This window comes from Rissa tridactyla, chromosome 9, assembly GCF_028500815.1.
Source record: "Rissa tridactyla isolate bRisTri1 chromosome 9, bRisTri1.patW.cur.20221130, whole genome shotgun sequence".
In the NCBI taxonomy this organism is placed as follows: Eukaryota; Metazoa; Chordata; class Aves; order Charadriiformes; family Laridae; genus Rissa; species Rissa tridactyla.
This window is the reverse complement of record NC_071474.1, coordinates 21637119-21642286: the sequence shown is the minus strand read 5'-3', so window position 1 is coordinate 21642286 and position 5168 is coordinate 21637119. Positions and strand designations below refer to the sequence as shown.

At 53.7% G+C, this 5168-nt stretch overlaps 1 long non-coding RNA gene across 1 annotated transcript; it reads left to right on the top strand.

The window, feature by feature from the left end:
* Positions 1–411: 411 nt before the first annotated feature.
* LOC128914652 (uncharacterized) lies at positions 412–4843 on the top strand. Its single transcript, XR_008468374.1, has 4 exons — positions 412–605; positions 1236–1294; positions 3252–3348; positions 4400–4843. It is a non-coding gene; the product is annotated as an uncharacterized LOC128914652 (long non-coding RNA).
* Positions 4844–5168: the final 325 nt, after the last annotated feature.

Genomic DNA, 5168 nt, shown 5'->3' with positions numbered 1-5168 from the left:
TGGGAAAGCGAGAAAAAAGAAAAAAATACAAACAAAATCAATTTGGGGAAAATAGGGTCCTCCTCGGCCCCGCCTCCCGCCCCGAGCTGCGGTACCGGCTTCGGCGTGCGCTGTACTGCGCATGCGCAGCTCCCCGCCTGCAGTACCGGACCGTGGCCGCAAGGCGGCAGTGCGCGCAGTGACGCGCGCCCCCGCCGGGAAGTTTTCACGATGGCAACGGTTTCCGGGCGGATGGGCGGGAAGGCGGGCCAATCACAGCGCGGGCGCCGCGCTCCCATTGGTCGGATCGCCTCCCCGTGCTTCCATTGCTCAGATCGCCTCGCAAGGGTGGAGCGCGGTGGGGATTGACGGCGGCGACGGGCCAATGGAATGGGGCTTCTCAAGGAGGGGGGAGGGCGGAGGGGCGACGGCCAAGGGGCGCGAGTCGCGGCTGGGCAGGGCCGCGCCGCTCCGGAAGCGGAGGGGGCCGAGGGAAAATGGCGGCCGGCTCGAAAGCGGAGCGGGGCGGCCCGGGCAGAAAGCGGGGCCCGGCGGGCGGGTGCTCGGTCGATTCGGGCTCGCGTGGCTGCCACGAGCACGTTGTGAGGCGGCTGGACGGCGTGAAGGTGAGCGGGGGGCGGCGATGGGCCCCTAAGGCGGCTGCGGGGCGACCACGAGGGGTGATGGGGCGGAGGGCCGGGAGGACCCTGTGCGGGGCTGGGGGAACGGAGGGCCTGAGGGGGGGGCACTGTCGGGTCGGAGCGGGGTGGCTGGGCCCGCTTCCCCGCGGCGTCCCGTCGGCCGGGGGGGGTTTGCGGTGCGGTGTCGGCGGTGCCGGAGAAATAAAGCCCGGCAGGGCGGTAAGAAAGCGGTGCTCGGGCCGTGCCGGTGCCGCCCCGCAGGAACGCGGGGCCGGGCCCCCCGCAGGACCCCAGCTCTGCCCCCCAAAAGTGCCCGTGCGTCCTGGGGGTGGCGGGCAGTGGGGTGGCTGCGCTCCCGGGGGGAGTGCAGAGGGGAGGAGGAAGCAGAGCGGGGGGGGCTGGTTTGGGCTCAGGAGGCTCAGGAAGAGGGGGTGCTGTGTGGCTTTGTCTCGGGAAGAGGGCTGGAATCGAAATCCGCACCAAGCCCCCTCTCTCTGCGTGGAGGGTCTGTGCCGGCCCTGCTCCCAAGGGCAGAGGTGGGGTGGGGGTCCCCCGGCTCGTCCCCCTTGGCTGGGTGGGATAAACAGGCTCATTTCTCGCCTCTTCTTTTGCCAGGGTCACCTTCTGCGTCATGGCAAGAGAATCCTGCACGGCTGATTCTGCTTGAGGCTCAGGTAATGGCACGCGTGGAGCCGGGGGAGGCACGAGACACGTTGGCGAGTTTGGGGATGCTCCAGACAGTCCACGTGAAACCTGCAGAAAAGGCAACTTTGCTGCCAGTGCAGGGAAGCTGATGAGGAGTTGCAGTTCACAGAGAGTGCCTCCTTCCTGAGACCAGCTCAGGTGCCTTGGTAGTTTGGAATGTTTTCCTTTGGGGTAAAAGAGTGAACTTTCACCTTGGGTAAATTAAGAGTTGCCTGTTACCTCCTTTCGGGTCAGGTGTTTCTCTTCTGTTTGTTTGTACTGATTTCATGGGCAAAGTGGAAACAGCCTTTTCCTTTTTGATGCATAACTAAACTTTTATTAGGATGTGGTGTCAGTACAGTTAATTTTTGAGCACCTAGACGCCAGTAGAAATGTAGTGAGTGAAACGTGATGGAAACGGATGCGTTGCTTGATTTTTATTCAATTTTTCTTTTTATTAAGAGTGGTGATGGCATGTTTTTCTGTGGCTCAGTGCACGTTCTGTTCTGCGGAGCCTTCAGTCTAGGACTTCTAAGTACAAAAAGTTTGTCCCTCCAGAAAAGGACCCATCCTTTGTAGGACTGAGGTGTAGGCTTGGAGGGTCTTTTAAGGGCATGATCAGAATTAAAGACAAATTTCACTGAATGTTGCTGCTGTTGGTTCTTCTCTTTCCTTAAAGTCCCCACAGCTCCCCCATGGGTGGGAGCTCTGAATCATAATTTCTTTTCAGCCTCCAACACGTTTTTTTTTTCCCCAAGGAGAGGCTGTGTTTAAAAGTTAATGGGTTTCCTCTCGAATGTGCCCGTCAATGAAACTGAGTTATGATAATAAAACCCCCCGAAATTACAGAACTCACAGAGATCTGGGCCGTTTCTGGACACGAGTTCCTCACGTGCAAACGTCCTGGGGATGCAGATGGTCTGCACATCATGCTCTGAGGAGACAATTTGCTGAGATGGGAAGATACAAGGTCCTGGGGTTTGTGTGTGTTTGTTTTGTGGGGGGCATGGGGTTTTTTTTGAGGGTGTGTGTGCTTTCAAAAAGAGAGTGCAATGTTGACTGCAGGTGGCAGCCTGCAGAGCTCTGCTGCTGCCTGAGCTCTCCCTGTCTTTTTCCCTCCTCTTTCAGGGCTGTGACTTTCAGTCGGGTAATTTTAGAAGAGCAGTTAAGTGACTTGTCTGTGTAAAAGTGCTGGTAATTGCAGGAAGGTAACTGCTTGAACCCGTTGTGAAAATCTTGGCTACAAGTGGAATTTCTGAAGGAAGAGCAGCCGTGTCAGGAAGCGAATGGCAAGTTGCGCGTCCTCTGAAAGGGGTGCGGGTGAAGCTGAGCTTGGGCGTGCAGCCTGCGCTGTCGGGGACGCTCGGGGGCTCCTCGCCAAAGCAGCCGGGCGTGCGCGGGCACCCGCAGGGTTGCGCTCTGGTCTGAGAGCGTGCCCTGCTTTTGCTGTTGGGAGAGGGAATAGAGCGTGTGCCCGGTAAAGCCAAGGGCAGCCAAAAGCTGGGAGGGAGCCTGCGCGGGTTTGGTGGCGCAAGGGCAGTTTGAAAAGATCGTGGCCGTTTGGAGAAACGGCCTGGGAAAAACAGCTGCTTTGTTGCAAGGAGGCAGTTTGGAAGGACACGTGGTTGCTGCACCCTTTAAGAAAAATATTCAGCTCAGGACGTACAGGGTGAGGAAACCTAGGCTCTGCTTGGCTCGAGAAAATGTCCGTAGGCGTCTGTGCCTGTCACCTGCGTGTGCTGGGGAAAGTGGCTCTGGGGGAAGTAAAGCTGCCAGCGAGTCAAAAAAATGCCAAGCTCTAGTGGCCGGTATCAATTACTGTGCCAGAGATGGTGCCCAATGCTTTTTCCTCCACTCGGCTGCAGCCTCTGCAAACCCCCACGGAAGAAGGAGGCCTTGGACTGCTACCCAGCTTTGGGCTAAAGGTTTTTTTTCCTCTCTCGGCAGAGTGTCAACTGCCAGCGTTTCTCCGTGGTTGCCCTTTTGTTGTGCGGTGACAGCGCAGGACCGATGGAAAGGATCCGGAGTGCTCTGTGAGTACGAGGTACGTCTGCGATGGGTGTCTGCTTTCTTCCGAAAGTCCTGGTAGTGTGGACTTTGAAGTTAACACGAGGGCTTCGTCAGCTCTCCTTCTATAGTTTTTGTATGAAATATTTTAACAAAACAGTACAAATTATATAAGGTCTGTTCCGGAGCGTGTTACACGGCCAAAAGCCCATCTGCCAGTCCTTTTTGGCAGCCGGATGAATTGCGGCCCTGGGGATTTGATTTCTCCCTCCCTGACCCCCAAAAGTAAAACCATTTGGGGGGGATCTCTTATCTCGCTGATTTTTCTATGCAAAATTAAACTCAAAAAAAAAAAAGTTAACGTTGTATAATTTACCCACTGACTCGTGTTGTTTAAGGCGCAGCTGCCCAGTAGCAGCATCCAACGTATGAGGCGTAGTGAAGCAGTTGGATGTTGGTTCTAAAGGTTTACAAAGAGAGGTGACTGAACGTTACCGGCTTTTGCCTGCTATTATGACAGAGTGCTCTGAGGCACTTTATTTCTGTCTGGCTTTCAGTGATGCGTTTCCCCGGCAGCCCGGTAGCATCTCTCTCGGGCAGTGCCGCTGGCCAGATGTCCCTCATCGTGTAACACCCAAAAAAAACCTGCTGTCAAATTCTAGCTGTGTCGTTTGGAGAGAGAGAGCGTCATGGTGTCAGTTCCCAGCTGTGCAAGTGAAATTAGTGCCAGAGGAAAGTCAAATACTTTTATAGTGTAAGTATTTTTATTGGGTGTATATAAAGCTAACGCACACCTTTTCAGCAAAAGGAAGAGGGAAGGGACAAGGCATTTCCCAACACCAGTGAGAAGGTTTACTGTTATGCTAAGAACGTGTTCAAAATCATAGCAATTAGACTTAATCCTGACTTCAAGAGTTCAGATGGCGCTGGCTTTTGCAGGCTGTGCTGTATTTGGAGCTGAGCTGTTTCCCCAGAATCCTCCTGTAGCTCAGCTCCTGTCCCGTCCCTCGGTCTGACGGAATTCCTCTACTCTCTTCCGGGCTATTTTTCAAGATGCTGAGCTATAATTGGGGATTTTTGTTTTCCAGGTGCCTCGTTGTAGGCGTCTCGTGCTGCTCCAGAGATGCCCCAGCCCAGGTTTGCAGCCGGTGGCAGAGCCGGGAAGGGGCCAGCCCTGGGTCTGGGCGTTTTGTTCCGTTTTTGGGGGGGGAATAAAAGGGGGTGTGTGTCTGGGGAGCTGATGATGTCATTTGGGGTACCCCGATGTCATTGGGGCAGCGATGATGCAGTGGAGGAGCAGGTGAGTGGGGGATGCGGGGGGTTATGTGAGGGTCTCCCAAAAGAGGTGGTTCACAGCCCCAAAACGTCTGAAAATTCTTGGGATGCATTAAAAAATGTGAGAACCTGTAACTATGGGCATGAGGCATTGAAATAGAGAACAATATTTCATTTACATATGACAGATATATATATAAAAATAATATTAATTGATGTATGTAAAATAAGTTCAAAATAAAAACCTCTGTCTCTAAGGATTCTATGATTCTATGCTTCTGTGTTATATAAAAGATCCTGGAATATAAAAATACTTAAAAAAATGTATTTATAAAAAGATATTAGTGTCAAAATAGATGTGTAAGCAGACAGTCTAAATTCGGTATCATAAGTGTTGATGTATAAATCTAAGCAGATTTTCTATATAAGTGTAAACAGAGAATATAAATTCCCTAAATAGATATATGTGTAAATAAGGGAGGGGGTGCTGCCGCCCAGCGGCTGAAGGCCGGTCCTGCAGCTGTGGAGCCGCGCCTGCGCTGTGGCCCCGCCCCCGGCGGCGCTGTGCGTTGGTTCCGCAGC